A 19,271-nucleotide genomic window follows, 5' to 3' on the forward strand; every position below is an offset into this window, starting at 1 on the left:
CTTCAGTTTTGGGATAACAAATTTTTGGTTTTTGGTTTTTATTTAGAATTAAAAAAAAATGTTTATTTACTTTTGAGAGAGAAAGAGGACACAAGTAGGGAAGGGGCAGAGAGAGGGAGACACAGAATCTGAAGCAGGCTTCAGGCACTGAGCTGTCAGAGCAGAGCCCGATGCAGGCCTCAAACTCACTGTGAGATCATGACCTAAGCTGAAGTCAGACGCTTAACCATCTGAGGCAACCAGGAGTTCCTGGGATAATAGTTTTAAGGTAATTTTGACTCTCTCTGTATTTAAGAATATCCCTATATAAAGGGACCATCTTTATATTATATGGAAATCTAGAGTGAATTTCTTCAATTTTAAGCCAGATCTTTGGTCTCCAAAGTTCATGCTCTTTCTTATAATACATAAAACAGAGCTCCCTACTAATAATGAACGTCTTCATGAAATGGCAGGAAGGTATGTTATACAGTTCCAAAGAGAGTATTAACTATACATTTCCTGATAATGAGGCCAGGAGACAGATTGCAGTCAAATACTATAACAGAGAATATTTCATTGAGAAGATGATATTTGAGCAAATACCTGAAGGAAAAGAGAAAACTATAACTTTGTATATCTTGGAGAATGTTTCAAGAAGGGATATTAGTGAGAGCAGAGGGCCCTAGTCAGGAGAATGCCTGGAACACTTAAATGGCAACCCACTGTAGGAAACAGGCTAGTGATAATTCCTGAGAACATTTTATAATGATCACTCTAGCTGCTATGTTGAAAATGGACTATATTTTGCCAAACACAGATGTGGAAAAAAGAGTTAATTCCTATCATAACAATCTAGGCAAGAGGAAATGTTCACTAGGATCAGCTCGATATGGATCAGCTTGATATGGAAAGCATGTGGAAAGAAGTGGCCAGCTGCAAATACATGTTGAATGTACAGGCAATGGGGAATGAATCTAGGATATGAAACAAAGAGAAGAATCAGCAAGGTCTCCAATGTTTTTTGCCTTACCAAATGGAGAGATGGAGTTGCCATCAATTGAGATGGATAAAGCTGAAGGTAGAACACATTTGGGGCATAGGATTAGTAGTTTATTTGAACATATCAAGCATGAGATACTATTACCCACGTGGAGACATTAAGGACAGTTGGATATACAAAGTCTGAGCTTGGGAAACACATTTGGTGATCATCAGCATAAAGATGGTATTCGAATCCATGAGACAAGATGAGATTATCAAGGAAGTGAAGATAAAAAAGATGATCAAAGACTGAGCCTTGGGTTTCTTCCACATTAGTCAATCTGGGAAACAGTAAGCATCGGCTGATGGGACTGAGAAAGAATGACCTATGAGCTACGAGGAAAACCAAGATACTGAGATATGAATATTATCAGGGAATGTATAGTTAATATTCTCTTTGTGAACTGTAATATACCTTCCTGCCATTTCATGAAGATTTTCACTATTAGTAAGGAGCAATGGTTTATGTTTTACAAGAAAGAGCATGAACTATGGAGACCAAAGACCTGGCTTAAAATAGAAGAAATTCACCTCTAATCAACTCTATGAGCCTGGAGAAATTTAACCTTCCATTTTTCATCTGAAAAATATAAATAATAAACAGGTAAAAATGCGTGCAAATAATAAATTTTATTTTTAGCATTTGATATAAAATAACCTATCCTTCAATTCCCCTGCCTACAATGAATAATTCTAATGGTTTATCATATTTCACTGTGTTTGCAGTAGTAGGAAATATCATACGGTTAATATGCTCTACAATTTCTCAGTACATGTTTAACTTCTAAAGGAACTGTGCTTTCTCTTTTTTATTTATCAGAAGAAAATATTTTGGTTCTTTAACCCAAAGACTCGCATTTTTAGTTCTTACCTGTTCTGGTATAGTATAGTTTGCATAACTAGTAACAGGCCTTTCTCTTTTGGAAATCAACTTATTGTTGTGAAACATTCACAGACCTAGATTTCTAAATCCCTCAAAGTTTAATATTATGTTAACATCCTGTAAATCATTGATTTTTAATAGCCTTAGAAGAGAACTTCCTCAGAAATTAAAACAAAGAACTAGTGGAATGAAATCTGAAATCTTCCTTTTATATCAACATCCCATGTTGTGGTGTGGTCCTGTTTAACATTCAATTAGTGGAATTCTAGAGCTAAAAAAAGTAATAGTCAAGCTAACTCTTTCCCTTCTCCCCTCAGCCTCCAGGGGCTATATCAAAAAACAAACAAACAAATAAACAAACAAACCAAGGTATCTTTCCTTCAAATCTCATATGTTGGAGCTATACCCATCTTTTAATGTCAGACAATGATACCACTCTATATAAAAAAATTTCTCAACTCAATCAATTAGAAATATCTAATTTTCACCACTTTATAATTATTCTTGTAAGCTGATTTTCTTGGACAAATTTATTAGCTACTCAAGAATAGAGACTAAGGTCTATGCATACATTTGCCTTTTATCATTTAAACTTAGAAGTTACTCAAAACTTCTAAGGCTGGCTGTACTCAAAACTTCTGGGCTGACTCAACAAGAGCAGAATTTTCAGGTAGCATGGAATATTCGCCAAGATAGACCACATTCTGGGCCATAAAACAAGCCTCGACAAATTTAAAATACTTGTAAGTTTTAGAGTATGTTCTCTGGACATAATGGAATCACCCTAGAAATCAATAACAGAAAGACAACTGAAGAATCTCTATACCGAGAAATGCCTAATAATCCATGGGTCAGGGAATAAGTCTCAAAAGAAATAAAATATAGAGAATGGAATGAAAATGAAAATATAAAATACCAACTATATGAGATGCCACTAAGGCCTTAAATCGACAGTCTGTTTTTACCTCAAAAAAAAAATATATATATCCAAAACAAATGATAAATAATGAAAATAATAAAGATGCAAACAGAAATCAATACAATTAAAAATAGAAAACCAATAAAACAAGAAGCTGCTTCCTTGAGAAAGGTGACAGGCAGATACAATAAAATTGATAAAGCTGTACTTAGGCTGCCAAAGGAAAAAAAATAATGCTAGCAAAGACATAAATTACCAATATCAAGAATGAGACAAGAGATATCACTATAAATCTTGTAGCGTTAAGAAGATAATAATACTACAAATAATTCTGCATTCATAAATTCAATTTAGAAGAAATGGACACATTTATCAAAACCCACAAACTACTAATGTCCAATAAAGATGAAACAGTCAACCTAAATAGTCCTATTATCTTTAAAAGAGTTGAATTTATAATTTAAGCACTCTCCAAAACAAAAACAAAGAAACAGAACCAGATGTTTTACTGAAAATTTTTACTAAAAAATTAAAAAATCGACACCAATTTTACACAATCTCTTTCAGAATATAAAAGAGAAGAGAACATTTTTTGTATTTTTTTTAACGTTTATTTATTTTTGAGACAGAGCATGAGCAGGGGAGGGGCAGAGAGAGAGGGAGACACAGAATCTGAAACAGGCTCCAGGCTCTGAGTGGTCAGCACAGAGCCCAACGCGGGGCTCAAACTCATGGACCGTGAGATCATGACCTGAGCCCAAGTCAGACGCTTAACCTACCGAGCCACCCAGGCGCCCCAACATTTTTTAACACATTGTATGAAACTAGTGTTAACAAGATACTAAAAATAGACAAGGAGAGTACAAAACAAAAAGAAAGAATGGGGCGCTGCAGTGGCTCGGTTGGTTGAGCATCCATCCACTCTTGATTTCCGCCAACGTCAAGATCCCAGGGTCATGGGATGGAGCCACCCTCAGCTGTGGAGCTTAAGATTCTCTCTCTCTCCCTCTGCCATTCTCCCCTGCTCACACAGGGGAACAGTCTCCCTCTGTCTCTAAAACAAAAAATAAGGAAGAGAAAGAAAGGAAGGAAGCAAAACAAAAACAAAAAAAACTACAGACTAATACATCTCATGAGGTTAGACACAAAAACTGTCAACAAAATATTAGAAAATTGAATTCAGCAATGTACAAAAAGAATCATCCATCATTACCAAGTGGAATCAACTCCAGGTATGAAATACCAGTGAAGCATTTGAAAAATCAATCAATTTTATACACTATATCAACAAAATAAAAAAGAAATATCTGATGACTATATTAATTGGCACAGAAAAAAAATTTTACAAAATTCAACATTAAACCATAATAAAAACTATAAGCACATTTGTAATAAAGTGGAATTGCCTTAACCTGATAGAGTATCTACTGAACTTTTGCTATCATCAATACAGAGGGTGAAAGACTGAATATGCTACCTTTAAGATTGGGATGCCTTTTTGGGATGAGCACTGGGTGTTGTATGGAAACCAATTTGACAATACACTTCATACATTGAAAAAAAAAAGATTGGGATGCTCTCACTATTCTTATTAAATTGGAAGTTCTAGTCAGTGCAATAGGGTGAAAAAAAGAAACAAGGCAAACAGATTGGAAAGGAAGAAATAAAATTGTCCCCATTCCCATGTGATATGACTGCATTGAAACTCTGAAAGACTACAAAAAAAAAAAATCCTAAAACTATTAAATGAGATCAACAAGGTTGTAGGATTCAAGAGCAACATATAAATATCAATCACATTTTAATATACTAAAAGCAAACATGTGGAAATCAGAATTTAAAACACAATACCACTTATAATTGCTCCAAAGAAAATTAAAGTCTTGGGTATAAATCTGATAAAACATACAAAGGACTGTATCCTAAAAATTACAAAATGTTGAAAAAAATAAAAGGAAAACTTCATGGATTCATGATTCATTGATTCGCAAATATAGATTGTAACACTCACCATTGTAAAGATGTCAGTTCTCTCTAAATTACTTACAGCTTTAATGCAATCCTATAAAAAAATATGTGTTGAAGACATACTCGATGATTAGGCACTTTATATACTGTACGTGTACACAGAGATAGGCACTTTATGTGTATTTACAGACATAAACTTTCATGATTTAATTCTATTAATGTCTTTAAAATTTCCCCCATTGGTATGTTCTAAAAATTATTTAATTAACTTTTTGCCAGGTTGAAAGTGTTAACGAAACATCATTTGGCATTAAGCAACCTATAGATTTTGACTTATTTCCAATGTACTGCATTTAAAAAAATGTTATTTGGGGCGCCTGGGTGGCTCAGTCGGTTAAGCGTCCGACTTCAGCTCAGGTCATGATCTCACGGTCTGTGAGTTCGAGCCCCGCGTGGGGCTCTGTGCTGACAGCTCAGAGCCTGGAGCCCATTTCAGATTCTGTGTCTCCCTCTCTCTCTCTGCCCCTCCCCTGTTCATGCTCTGTCTCTCTCTGTCTCAAAAATAAATAAACATTAAAAAAATTAAAAAAAAATGTTATTTGACAATATTTTCAATGCATAGATTCTGAGATTCAGTTTTTTATCTAATAATAGTATAATTAACAGAAATGGGAGAGAGGTGGTGAGCCCTGAGTGTCTTTGGTTTTATTCCCAGCTTCTGATAATAAATCTTGAGGTCATCCTCATGTGCTTTTTTTCCACAGATGGTAAAACCATTTATTTTTAAATGTTTGGAATCACATCTTTCTCTACTGATCTTCAAAATTCACAGTGATTAGGGAATGGAGATCTTTGAAATAAAGTCCAAAAATCTGTCAGTTGCATTAAATAAAATCTAAATCTCACTTTTTAAGGACTACACCTTTCCACTCAAATAATGATTTACTTTTTTTTTTTCCTCTCTGTATCTGTATTTGGTGGAATTGAAAATATTATCAGCTTCTTGGCTTGAATGAAGGAATGGCTGACACTTACTTAATTCAATTTATTTTTATAAATGGTCTCAAAGTAAAATAATCAGACATTGAAGCCACATAGAAGTTATCATAATAAACTTATGTACATTCCTTATCTTCTTTAAAGGTCTGTGAGGTCGTTGCCTTGCCTGTGAGACCTCTCTGTTTCCAGACTAATGTTCCTTTTATGTCTCAGTATTGGAATACTCTCACATTCAAACCAGTTCAAGCAACAAAAAATTAATTTATTGTTTCATATAACTGAAAAGTTCAGGGACCAATTTAAGGTCTAGGAAAACTGAACCAAAAATACCATCAGAATTCTAGTTCTGCCCCTCAATTCTGCTTTCCTGTGCTGGCTTCATCCTCGAAGAAATTCTTACCACAAAGCAGCCCCCCGAACACTTCATATTTATACTCTACAGGACTGTAAGGCTAATGGAAAGAATGTTCTTCCTTCTAATAAATCCAGTTAAATTTCATGGATTGAATGATAAACCTGGTGTGAGTCAAGTGTTAATCCTTAGTCCATTTACTATAAATGGGATATGTGGTGCTTGATTAGATGTCCACTGAAATTTACAGGGGGTGTGTGGCATTGGATTTTTTGCTTAATGGTAATCGAGAATTTATTACTAGAAAATAGGAAATAGGTTCTGGACTGGCATAAATGAGATATCCATTGCAGCCCTGGAAACAATACAGACCCAACATAAATGCCTTAGATGAAATCATCAAAGCAATTAAAGAATAAAAGTACAAAATGAATTAAAGAATGCTGTGGAGTTTATACTCAGAAGAGCATTATCGCAGTTACAGTTCTGCCACTTTCAAACCATGAGGACATGAGTAAATGACATGAATTCTGTAACTTTTTAAAGGAATAAACAAAATGTGTATAATCCACTAATGGGATATTTAAGTATAGAGAAAAATACAAAAGCATTTAAAAAATAAAATTAATAAAACTGTTCAGCAGTTGTGTTGGAACGTAACCAAGATAATAATTTTTTTTCTAACGTTCATTTATTGTTAAGAGACAGAGAGAGGCAGAGCATGAGCATGGGAGGGACAGACAGAGGAGGAGACACAGAATCCAAAGCAGGGTCCAGGCTCTGAGCTGTCAGCACAGAGCCCGAGGTGGGGCTCGAACTCACAAACCACGAGATCATGACTTGAGTTGAAGTTGGATGCTTAACCGACTGAGCCACCCAGGCGCCCTGGAATGTAACCAAGATAATAAAATTAACCATAGTTTTATGTCTTAACAAATAGTTCAAGAATTAATTTAAAAAGACACATACCATCTAAAATAAAATAGTATCAAAATCATAAAGCATTGAAAAATAATGCCCATAAAAAAGAATAATGGCCTCTAAAATATGTGTAAGACTTTCATACAAAAGAAATATAAAAAATTCAAGTCAGGTTTATTAAATTATAATTTGTATACAATAAGATCACCTTTTTCTGAGTACAGTTCTTGTAATTTTTAACAAACGCACACAGTCATTTGTTAATGCAACTACTAACAAAATTAAGATAGAGAACGTTTGCATCACCCCCGAAAATTCCCATATACTCCTTCATAGCCAATATACTTTCCCTGCATCTAGCCCCTGGCTATCACCATTTTTGTTCATTTGCTTTTAATGTCCTTATAGTTTTGGATTTTCCAGAACATCGTATTAATGGAATAATACAATTAGTGGATTTTTAAATCTGGCCTCTTTCACTTAGCATCGTGTATGCAATTGCATTCATCCCTGATGTTGCATGCATCAGTAATCTCTTCCATCTTATTGTTGAATAAAATCTCATTCCACAGTGTTCCACAGCTGGTTTCTCTATGTTACAGTCGATTGACATTTGAGCTGTTTCCAGTTTGGGGCAGTTATTAATAACATTGCAATAAACTTTTCCACATAGCATTTTCTTGTTTTGTAAACATAGGTTTCAATTCTCTTGGGTAAATATCCAGGGGTGAGATTCCTAGGTCAAATGACAAGTGTTTAACTTTATAATAAATTACCAAACCTATTTTGAAAATGTCTGTGCCATTTTGCATTCCCACTGTTAATGTCTAAAACATTCCAATTCCTTCACACTCTTGCCAGCATTTGTTATTCTCAATTGTTTCTAGTTTTTGAAAGTTTTATTTTTAAAAAGTTTTATACTTTAAGTTTGATATTAATGTTTATCACCTATTTCAAATTAATCAATCTTTGTGTGGTGGAAAGTGGAATTGAGAAAGGTTTTGCATAAGAATATCTAAGAGTTTTAGCCCTATTTGCTTAAATGACTATTCTTTCCCAACTGAACTGCCTTAGCATTCTTGACGAAATTTAGTTAACTATATATTTGTAAGTCTATCTATGGACTCTTTATTATCATTCTATGGGTCTATTCCACACTGGAATAGATTAAATAAATAGATAGTAATGATACAAAAATATGTACACAATTATACATAATTATATAAATATTTACTTTATTTTTTCATTTAATATTTATATAGCTTATAATGTTTATATAATTATACATAATTATTATATACATACCAAAAATAATAAAAATTCCTCTTAAGCATACATGGAGTATTTATAATTGTATTTTGTAACTACAAAGAAATTCTTGTAAAAACTTTCAAACACTTCACAGCAGACAAGACACATTCGGTGATCAAAAATAAGAAAAATTGAAACTTAAAGGGCTAAAAATTTGAATCAGGAACCTAGAACAAAAAACATACATTAAGCCTAAAGATCATAGATGAGAAAACATAATAAAGATAAAAGCATAAATTAATAAAATAAAATTGTATAATATATCTTACATGAAGTATTACAGAGAATCAAAAAAAAGGAATGTGTGCAGCTAATTTTATGAGACTGGTAAAACCAAGATATCATATTCTATAAAGATGCATATTTAGTTAATAACAGTACAACATTGGCTGGAAGGATTTCATATGTATCAAATTTATCATGGTGGTTACTCTAGGAGACACAGGGAAAGAGGTAAACCATACTGAGCTGGAGAACAAAAGAGATTTTTAATTTTATCTATAAGATCATTTCTTTAATTAAAAAATATATGTGAGTTTGTGTGTGCATGAAACACTGATATTCACAATATCCTTCTAAGCATTTTCTGTGGTTTTAAATATTTTGAACCAAAACAGTAACTTTCTATGTTGCTTTAAGATCAAAATTAGCTAGTCATTGCAAAACTTGTCATAAAATGGCAAAGCACTAAATACTAGTAAGACAAACAACCCTCCTTTGAACAACGTTTTAGGCAAATCATGTACCCATTTCTTATGAAGTACTGATTGATAAATAAATGCACTTTCAAAACTCTTCAATCTTTTCACTACTTATCATGTAATTGATAATTGTGAAGTGAATAACCAGTGACCAACTTACAAGTGCCCAGAAAGTATGACAATAACAAAGTAAGGGACCAGACGGAGGTGGGAGTGGCAATGTGGAGGTGTGCACGCCTTGCCAATGTTCCACTCCACGCTCAGCTCACTGTCGACGCTCAGTAAATGTTAAACAACAACAATAATAATGGGTACCATCTGCATGCCAAATTTAGAGTGGTAGAAACATACAGGATTGACAGCCCTAAAGGCCAGACTTCCCTCCCTGATTATTCCCAACATGTACAGCATTTTTCTTAGCTCAGTTAATAGCATAAATAGTCTCTCACTCAGGAAAAAAGCCACTGTTTTCTTTCACTCTACCCTCTCCATCATCGCTCATGCACCCTTCCAGAAACTTACCTGTCTCCAGTCTCTGCCCCTTCTAACACATGCTGAACCTTGCTGTTGGTTGTTTACATGAAAAAATAAAAAAGATAAAAATTCAAATCTAGTTGTATTAATTAGGTGCTTAGAAAACCTCCAATCATGTTTCATTGTCTAAGAGAATAAAATCTTAATATTTTAGCTTCTATGTAAGGCTTCTTAATGTATTGCCTCAACTCATATTTCCAATGTAATAGCATGCTATGTCGCTTGAAAACCTCCTGCATCCTGTGCGTAACACATATGAGGCTAATTGACGTTTCCCAAATAAAACATCCCATGCCTTTTTAAGTCTTCACACTTTTTCCTCATTGTGAAGTGATTTCCTTATCTCTCTGCCTGTTGGATTCCTACCCATTCTTCAAAGCTCAACTTGTCTTTTCCTTTGTGAGGGCATCACTGATCCTCCCAGGAGAATCTAATTTCTCTCTTTCATTTCCTTTTTAACACATCATTTGTGTCTTTCACACTGTATTATATCTGTGTTACCTTAATAATTATAGCTGAAATTCATTTATTTAAACAAATTTAAAGTTTATTTATTTATTTTGAGAGAGAGAGAGAGCGAGCGAGCGATCCTGGGAGGGACAGAGAGGAAGGAAGAAAGAGAGAATCCCAAGCAGGCTCTTTACTATCAGCATGGGGCCTGATGTGGAGCTTGAACTCACAAACCGTGAGATCATGACCTGAGCTGAAACCAAGAGTCAAATGCTTAACCTGCTGAGCCGCCCAGGTATCCTTACAGCTAAAATTTATTAAACACTGTGCATCAGACATTTTTCTAAGTTCATTTTGTGATTCCATTAAAATTATTATACTATTATATATTAACTCATATAATCTTCACAACAACCCAAGAAAAGTATTATTACCTATTCTATACATAAGAGAAATAAAATACAGAGAAATCAACTAATTTGACCAGAGCTAGTAAGTGATATAGCTGGGATTCAAACTCTGGTAAGCTGCTTGTCTTGCTACTAGATTGAGTTACTTTAGAGCAAGTGACTGCCTTATTTTCAACCTGCCAACCTTTTTTTTTTTTCATTTTATTTATTTATTTTGTGAGAGAGGGTACATGTACACACGCACACATGGGTGAGGGGCAGAGAGGGAGAGAATCCCAAGCAGCTGTCAGCGTGCAGCCCAATGTGGGGTTTGGTCTCCTGAACCCTGAGATGAGATCATGACCTGAGCTGAAATCAAGAGTCAGAAGCTTAACCAACTGAGCTACCCAGGCGCCCCATCAATTCACCAGTTATTGCAATTAACTAACTTAATTGCTATAAACATTTTGCAATATATACCTGTATCAAATCATCACATCTATATACCTTAAACTTACATAATGTTATATGTCAATTATATCTCAATAATTTCTACCTTGATACCATTCCCCAACCTACATAAACATCTAATTCATCATAACAGAGCTTTATATAGCTAGTAAATAAGCTATGGAAAGTAATAAGAAAAAAAGTTTCAATTGGTATCATTTGAAGACAATGATATTATTATTATTATTATTATTATTATTTTATTTTTATTATTACAGTAGTCCCCCCTTATCCATGGGGGATATGTTCTAAGACTTCCAATGATGCCCTGAAACTGTAGATATTTTCAAACCCTGTATGTACTGTGTTTTTTCCTATACATACATACTATGATCCAGTTTAATTTGTAAATTGGGCACAGTAAGAGATCAACAACAATAATTAATGATAAATAGAACAATTATAACAATATACTATAATAAAAGTTATGTGAATGTGGTATTTCTCTCTTTCTGGAAATACCTTCTTTTACTGTACTTATGCTTCTCCTTGTGATGATGTGAGATGATAAAATGCCCTCATGATGACATGGAGGTGAGTGATGTAGGCACTGTGAGGTAGCATTAGACTACCAATGACCTTTTTTTAAAAATTTATTTATTTTGAAAGAGTCAGAGAGAGAGAGAGAGAGGGAGAGAGAGAATCCCAAGCAAGCTCCATGCTGTCAACACAGAGCCCGACATGAGGCTCAAACCCACGAACCAGGAGATCATGACCTGAGATGAAATCAAGTGTTGGACAGACACTTAACCTATGGAGCTACCCAGGTGCCCCTACCAGTGACCTTCTGATGATACTTTCAGACCACAGTTGACCACAGATAATGGATACTGTGAAAAGCAAAGCCGTGGATAAAGAGGGACTACTGTGTCCAACTAATATTATTTCAACAAAGAAAAATTAAAACAGCTCTCAGGTCTCTATCCTTTCCTCTCCGAGAATGGAGACTAAACAGGCCTTGGAGTTCTTTAGTTCTAGGTTATTGTCCCTACTAGGAGTAATTAATAACTATTCTGTTTCATGCCCTCAAACTGGAGGTGTAACCCTGAAGACATTTTCAACATACACAAGCAGTGTTTTGGAAGGCTTAGATCAACTTATCCACAAGGAAACCCTAGGAATTGTACAAAGGGAGAATGTAATGGCTAAATGTTTCTGTCCACCCCACCCCCTGCCACCTGCCCTGCCAAATTTATACATTAAAGTCCTAACCCCCAATGTGATGGTATTAGGAGGTGGAGCCTTTGGGAGATAGTTAGGTCATGAAGGTGGAGATGTCATGAATGTGATTATTGCTCTTGTGAGAAGGGACAGGAGAGCTTGTCCCCTCTCTCTCTGTGCACCATATGAGGAGACAGTCATCTGTAAACCAGGATGCATGCCTCACCAGACACTGGACCTGCCAGCATCTTGATCTTGGACTTCCCAGCCTCCAAAACTGTGAGAAATAAACGTTTATTGTTCCAGCTACCCAGTCTATGGTGATTTGTTATAGCAGCCAGAGTTGACTAGAAAGAGTCACCTTGGAAACTGGCTGGATATGGTCTCTTTGAAAATGGATGGAAAATAACCACGTGGGTTCCTTTAAAGGCTATGCTCAAAGGACTTCAGCACTGGGGAAGGTTGAGGACCTCTATACGCTATGCAGACACCAACCATAAAGGTCTTCTTTCACAACACAATGACTGAGAAACCAAGGAAAACAATGATACTGATGGAAATAACCAGATTCTTAAGGCTCCTCTACATCAACACACTTGTTAGGACCATGTAAGTTCCAGAGAGGGCAAGGGGTCCACTAAAAATTGATAATCAACTTATTTCCAATCTTAAAAAGTTGGGAGTATACAGGAAATTATAATTTGATTTAGAAAAATAAGAAAATTCCATAGAACATTTAACACCTATTAGACTTAATGAGTGAATTGATTTATCAAACCACAGTTTGGAACCCATTTGTAAGATACTTGAAAGTTTATAGAGAATAGACAAAATTTTTGTCTTTTTTTTGTTTTTTGTTTTTTTTTTTAATAAATCCTAAAATCTGTTGGCTTTCTCAATAAATCTATTGAAAAATAGTAGTGACAATGTGGCTAAATCCATCAAAACATTGATGAAGTCACATAATTTTATATAATAAGGAATTATAAAAAGTGAATAGAGTATCATTTTTCATTTTCTAAAAGAGCCAATCACACACACACAAAATGGAAGAATTTACAACTTTAAAAAACATCCCTATTTGTCTAAATCCTAATGTCATTAATTCCTTCTGCAGGAATAACATCACAGGAGTAAAAAGCTATATTTGAAAAGATGTCCATCACAGTTTTATTCATAAATTCAAAAAGTTGGTAACCAAAATTATGTAATTCATTCAAATTGGGACATGATTTACAGAGCAAGGTGGCACTAAAAATGAATCACAGGTATTTTCTGATCTAGGACAGTCATATGTTAGAACTATCTCTTGAAAACTAGAAACTATGGCTATAGCAACAATAAATTCAATTAGGTACATTATAGTCTACTTATTATAAATAATGGCTATGGAGACTCTGCTTACAATTCATGTTCAATTCAACTCGACATACTTGTATTACATAGTGGTCATACAGTAGCGACAAAGACAGGTACTATCCTTGTCCTTTGGGAGCTGAAATTTTATTGGCTTATAAAACTACATCTATACTGCGATTTCACCATGTAAACATTGTCAACATATGTACTAATAATTAAAAATAAAAAAGGAAAAGAAGACCCAGTGCCAGACTTTATGGTAGTGAGTAAAACTTGGGGTGATTTTTTTTCACTTTTTATTTGTGTTATTTCTAACATATTGTTTAGGTAACAATACATTTAGAAAAAAAATAAATGATGCCTAACAATTATTCAAACCATCAGCATTAAGTTTTTTGAGCTCTATTATATAATAAGTAAATGCTTTACTAATATTTCCTCCTATAATCTTTGCAATAACTGTGTACGATAAACCTGATGTTTAGAGGAATTAAATAATTGGCCTAAGATCAAATATACGATAAGTGTCTAAAGCCAGAGTCAAATGCTTGATTCCAAAAGCTCTGTTCTTAATCACTATCGCTTACCCGCCAGAGAAGGCCCTGTCTTCCATGTGGATATTATACACCTCACTTAATTTCCTGTTGGTTCCATACTTAACATTAAACACTCAAAATAACAACTTTAAATCTGGCCATGACCCAACGCAAAGTCTCCCAGGAGACTGCTGGCCCCATATCAGAGATCCCAGATGGGAAATCCATACAAGCCTCCTTCCTAGGCCTACTTTGGCAGCAAGTATTTCAATCCCAGATGGAAATGGCAAGTGAACAAAACCAAACTGAACAGCTCAAATAGGCAGGATTGATCCTGTTATCTTAAATCAAATTTTTAAAAAGTTAAAATCAGAATGGGGGCGCCTGGGTGGCTCAGTCAGTTAAGCGTCTGACTTCAGCTCAGGTCATCAGCTCATGGTTCCTGAGTTTGAGGCCCACATTGAGCTCCGTGCTGATGGTGCAGAGCCTGCTTGGGATTCTCTCTCTTTCCCTCTCTCTCTGCCCCTCCCTGACTTGCACTTTCTCTCTCTCAAAATAAACAAATTTTATTTTAAAAAAAGTTAAAATCAGGAGACAGATAATTGATTAGATTTTTTCAGGTTGTCTTTTAACTATAAAATGTAGCCCTCTAAATTGTAGTGACCAACCGGAAAAATCAATACACTTTTTGCAATACATTCTACCCTTTGACAAACCACTTTTATGGGTTTTCTATTAGGTCTATTGTGTTGTCATCATGCTTTTTATACCTATTTCACCTAACCCTATTTTGTATCCAGGTACTCATTATTTAATAAGAAAGCAAAGATTTTTTCCCTCTTGATAATGCAGTAAATCCAAATGTTAACAGAAATAACACGTTCTATTTATAACTTAACCTTAGTTGTAGAGGTTAGGTTCACCCTCACCCTGCCTTACTGCCCAAACTGTAATATTCCCAAAAATGCAGTATTAATATCAGGGTAATGCCCCATCTGCTGCAAATGGAAAAGACATACTTTTTGGAGTAGAAATGTTCTAGGCTAAATCATTATTCCATCAGTCATCTAGCTGTGTAACTTTGGACAATTTCTGTAATCTCTCTGACTTTTAATGTCAGTGAGCAAAGGGACTAAAGGTAAAAGATGGTTTAATGGGCAAAGGTCAGTTTATAAATGAATTTTCCTCATAAACACCAATATCTCAGATTTTATTCTGCAGGAGAAATATTATTTCTATGAGAGGTTTTGCTTTCTTTCTATAAACCCTGATATTAATGGCTATGTCTAAGGGATGTGTTGTGTCTCTGGTGACAGTGTGAAAGTCTTTGTTTGACTACCATGTGCTTTTTGTGTCTGTGCCTGTGGTCTATATTCCTTTGTGGTGACTGCCCACATGGATACTGAATGATCCTCCTTTGCTTCAAAGGAGTCTCACTTAGAAGTTTACATTTTATCAAAAGAAAAATGCACAACTGTTGAACAGCAACTTAAATATACAATATAAAGTGAAATTAAAAATCCCCTCTTCAAGACCTCATGAGGGCCCCACACAAAGGGCAGGATGCCCCACTAGTCTTAGAGCTGTTCGTGCAATCCTTTCATGTGTGAATGCATACTGAGAACAGAAACCAAAAATCACTAAGCAGAAATTCGAAGAGGCTATGATTCGCATTTTAAGAGAATTCACGGAAGGCTGCCTTTAAGAGAAATTTCTTAATGTATATAAAAGGCGTATTATTGTTTTTGGATTACTTTTAAAGTACTCCCTCCTCCTTTGTACCCCATATTATTACAGAAAAGGTTAGAAGCATCTTATGATAAAAGACACATTACACAGTGAAGCCACATATTAAAGTAATTTGGGGGAAGGGGGTGAGGCTAAGCAAAGAATACAGTTATTGAAAAAAAAAACAGTAGTTACTATAATTAAGCATTAAATTTAGCTCACAAACATTTTTATGGGGAAGACATAGAATTACATTTGTGTCAAGACTTTCCCTGAAATGATAACGTCTGACTCTTTCTTACCGCTTTGGGAAAATGAATAACTTTCTCTGGAATTTAATTATTGAAGAAAAACCCTATCCAGCTCTCTGAGGAAGAAATTCAGCTGGTTTCACTAAAGGGGAAGGGAGGAAAGAGATAAGTATTTGGGCAGTGAGAGAGAGAGACAGCCAGAGGGAGCGGTAAGTGTTCCATGGGTAAAGTTATAGAAGTCTCAGAGCACTTACAGGTAACAGGAGCTTGCATGGATAACTGGAGGCAAGTCAGGCCAGAATGGTTTTCATACCACTCCTTTGGAGTGGCAGTAATTATACCTCTCGCCTTAGCTTTTGGAAAAAAAAAGTATGATTAGCATTCAACAGAAACATTTTAAGTGTAAGAAGCACACCTAACCATGGTGAATGCATAGCAAAAGTACTACACAGTTTCCCATTATCTTGACATCAAGTAAGTTTGAGAAGCACCATAATGAGTAATATTGGATATTCTGCTAAGTTGGGAGACAGGGTCTCATGCGAGGTTTAAATTAATCTAGGGGGGAAAATGTAAATCTGATTCTCACACACAAGTTTTATAGAATAAATTCATACATGCTACATGTAAAATGAGTTATATCGTCACAAGATTTGTCTACTGAAAAAGCCACATATGTCATCTACCAAAATGTTAAATCTCTGCCATCTGCAGATCCGTTTAAATGCTTCTGAAAACAAGCTGCTTTGAAAAATTTACAAAGTAAAAGCTTTAAGCAGAAATCTTGTTTTCAAAGATGAAGTACTTTCTGTTTCTATTCAGCAAAAAAAGTATGGGATGTCTTGTAGGGAAAAGATTGAAGAGAATATGGACATTAATGTAAATATCAACAGCTTTTTCAGGTAGGTGCATGGATAATATGGCAAAGTATTTGTATAAGCAACCACCCAGCCGACTTTGGGGATTAAATCCCATCATACTTTCAGTTAAACAAATTCTCAGACCACTTTTCTTCAAATCTTTATGCAGATGTCAAGACAGTTTGGTGCTAGACATCTAAATGGAAAAGATATGGATTCCAAAATCTTTCGGCTAGTACTTTTGTATAACTCATCATAAATATTAATTATCTCTGTTCAGCAGGAAAATTGGTAGTAAAAAGATTAACGATCAATTTTTGGACGAACCAAAGGTCTCCAGACTTTTTTGGCAATAGTGAAGAGATGTAAATATTTAAGTACACACGTTTTGAGTGTGCTACATGTGAAATATTCACCTAAACGTTATTTGTATATTTTTATTATATAATTAGAAACAAATCCCACTATCAATATTTGTGCTTTTGAGACCTGTGACACCTCATATGTATTGCTTCAAAGTTTCTTGGCCTCCTTTGTCTTTTGTTTATGTTGTCTGCTATGAGTACCTGCTTTGCATGAATTGTGATACACCTGGGCCACCTCCCTGTGCCATGCATCTCTTATTTCCTGTCCCATGATTCCCCTGTTGACTGAAAAGCTTGGGAAGCAATGACACCCAACTAAGCAACTAAGCATCCATGAAATAAAACTGAGAATCACCCATTCTTGTGTGAAATACTGATAAATGGGAACTAGTGAGTAATTCTCTCCCCCCACCATCCCTAAGATGGGATGTCTTGGGAGACAGTTTGCACAGCTTATTGGTGGCCTGGATGTCAACAATAAATTGCATTTTTCAGCAACCAAATCAATAACATGTCCTACTAACTGGCTTTTTCTTTTCTCTGCTTCATTCACCTTTCCTCTCACCCCTGCTCTCTGGTATTGCACTTCCCAGTAACAGTCTCAGACAAACACTTTTGCTCAGGCTCCACTTTCTGTGGAACCTAGGCTAAAACAAGACTCTATATTTCTCTGCCAATGTATTATAAATACAAAACATATTTATATATTACTAAAATACACAATGTATTTTCAATATATCCTTAATTTTTAAGAAATGCTGTATGCTCACTTTACTTTGTAAATTTATAATAATAAATTATAATTACAAAATAAATGTATTATATCTTTCTATTTTCTATTTATTCATACATGGTTATGATGTTGGTCTGTATAAATGAGGATTCTGTTTTAAAAAGTGTATAATTTTTATAAAATCATTCAGTGTATAAAAGAAAAGCAGCAAAACTTAAGACATCACAAAATGGAAAATGAGTGGACAAGTAATCACTTGTATTAGATGTTTTGGGGAGTCCCAGTCCAAAATGGTGAGAAAGGAGACTCCTAACCTCACCTCCACCCCTGGACACACCAAATCTACAGGTGTAATGGAGCAATCCCCTTTGAAAGAAAGCCAGAAACTAGACACGTGACTTCTACACATCGGACAAACAAGAAACTACTCAAAACAAAGTGGGTAGGAAAGGCTGAGACCCACTCTGGCCACAGTAACATACAAGGAGAGAATTCACAATTCCCAGCTTGTCTCTGAGCACAAAGGTTTGGAGCCAACATCAAGTTCCCCATCTGAGAGATGGACCCCCAAAACACTAGCGTGGGAAGCCAATGGGGGCTCGTATCTACAAGACTTACAAGACTGTAGCAAACAAAGAGAGTTTGGCTCATGAGGACTCACTGTGGCCATCTCCCTTGGGCTCAGTGCAAAAGTTGCAGGTAGAAATTCCAACTTTCACTCTTTTCCTGAAAAAGGTCTCATTGGCATACTTTAAAACTGCTGCCTGAGGGTCAGCTTCTAGTTTAGTGCACTTTTAGGGGCTGACTGGGATCCTCCTTGGAAACCAGGGAAACAAAGAGGCACATTGTCCCTGTTATCCCTTTGGCCTGCTTCAGGTCACTGGTGTCACCCAGGAAGGAGTTTTGTGCTCACAGCTCTCACTCTGGCTTATGTGGCTGTTAACCTAAGCATACATCTGTTGGTTACCTGGCTCTGGTGGCCAGTAGAATTTGTGTTCATGTGTCCCACACAGTAGTAAACAAAGAAACAGTACAGTGGAATTCATCCAGATGAGCAAGAAGAAAAAATAAAATGAAGAAGGGTAAAAATTGCTAAAAAGACTTATGTGACCCTATCAAGCAAACAAATATTTGCACTATAGGGGGTTCAGAAGGAGAAGAGAGAGAACAAGGGGACAGAAAGCTTCATCAAAGAAATAATAGCTGAAAACTTCCCAACCCTAGGGACAGAAACAGACATCCAGATCCAGGAAGCCCAGAGAGTTCCAAATAAAGTGAATTTAAAGAGACCCACACTGGGGCACCAGGTGGCTCAGTC

The sequence above is a fragment of the Acinonyx jubatus genome, chromosome C2 (assembly GCF_027475565.1).
Source record: "Acinonyx jubatus isolate Ajub_Pintada_27869175 chromosome C2, VMU_Ajub_asm_v1.0, whole genome shotgun sequence".
In the NCBI taxonomy this organism is placed as follows: domain Eukaryota; kingdom Metazoa; phylum Chordata; class Mammalia; order Carnivora; family Felidae; genus Acinonyx; species Acinonyx jubatus.